We start from the raw sequence: 1,641 nt of genomic DNA on the forward strand, positions 1-1,641 counted from the left end.
TTTTTTTTGCTCTCTTTCTGATTTTCTGTTTTTCTTCTGTATTTCTTGGGGTGGTAGATAAACTATTTTTTTTTCTTTATTGTTAGCATTCTTGTTTTACTGGTAGGTTTCGTTCTTTGTTAAGTATTCATGGCAGTGATGGTTGTTTTCCAGGAATCAAACCCAGTACTCCCTTGAGAATTTCTTGTAAGGCTGGATGTGTGGTAATGAACTCCCACAGTTTTTGTCTGAGAAATATACTATTTGTCCTTCATTTCCGAAGGTTAGCCTTGCTGGGTAAAGTACTCTTGGCTGGCAATTTTTGTCCTTCAGTATTTTGAATATATCATCTCATTCTTTTCTGGATTTCAGGGTTTCTGATGAAAAGTCTGATGTTAGTCTGATTGGGTCTGTCTTATTGGTGATGTCCCATTTCTCTCTTACAGCTTTTAAGATTCTTTTTTTGTCTTTGAGTTTTGCCAGTTTGACTATAACATGTCTCAAAGAGGACCTTTGGGGGTTGAATATGTTTGGGGGTCCTTGGGCCTGCTGAATCTGAAGATCTGTGACTTTCCCTATACCTTGGTAGTTTTCTGCTATTATTTCATTAAATATGTTTTCAATGCCATTTCCTTTTTCCTCCTCTCCTGGTATTCCCTTGATTTGGATATTTGAGCACTTAAGGTTGTCTGTTTTCTCTCTTAGATTTTTTAAAATTTTTAAAATCTTTTTTTTTTTTTTCTGGTCTGCCTGCTTTAATTCAAACAACCTGCCTTCAAGGTCAGAAATTCTCTCTTCTGCTTGTTCTAGCCTGCTGGTTAGACTTTCTGTTCTGTTTTCTATTTCATTAAATGAATTGTTCAGCTCCACAAGCTCTGCTACATTCTTTTCTAGGGCATTGATTTCTTTGTACACTTCTTCTTTCTTGTCCTGTATATTTTTTCTCATTTCATTGAGTTGTCTAACTGAGTTTTCTTGTATCTCATTTAGTTTACTTAGAATTATTGCCCAAAATTCCTTGTCAGTCATTTCAAGGACTTCCTGTTCTATAGGATCTAGAGCTTGAATGTTATTTTCCTTTGGTGGTGATGTACTTTCTTGATTTTTCTTATTTCTGGTATCTTTCCTTTTGTGTTTAGTCATTGTGGCAGGTGGTATCACGGTCCACTCATTCCACGCTGATGTCTGGCAGGGATCCTGAAGTGACTGCCAATTCTTGGCATTGGGAACTAGCCTGGGCTGCCTGTTCTGTTGTGCCTGCCTGTTCTAGCATGGCTGCATCAGGGTGTGTGGGTCTGGCAGCTCTCAGGCCTCTCTGGGCAGCAGGGACTGACCTGGGCTTGGGGTCCCCCATTGCCTGCCTGTTCTGGTGCAGCCTACTTAGGGCATGTGGGCCCAGTGGTTCTCAAGCCTCTCTATACAGCAGGAACTGGCCTGAGCTGGAGGTCCCATGTCACCTGATTCTTCCAGCTTGATTGACTTGGGGCATGTGGGCCTGGCAGCTCTTGGGCCTCTCCAAGCAGTGGGGACTGACCCAGGTTATAGGTCCCAGGGTGCCTGCCTTTTATTTTTCCTGACCAGTAAGGGGGTCAAAACCCTCAGCACGGTGTGGTCTGCATGACGCTCAGCCAGTGAGTGCACCAGGCATCCCTATACAGGATC

Source organism: Galeopterus variegatus, unplaced genomic scaffold (assembly GCF_000696425.1).
Source record: "Galeopterus variegatus unplaced genomic scaffold, G_variegatus-3.0.2 Scaffold12102, whole genome shotgun sequence".
Classification (NCBI taxonomy): domain Eukaryota; kingdom Metazoa; phylum Chordata; class Mammalia; order Dermoptera; family Cynocephalidae; genus Galeopterus; species Galeopterus variegatus.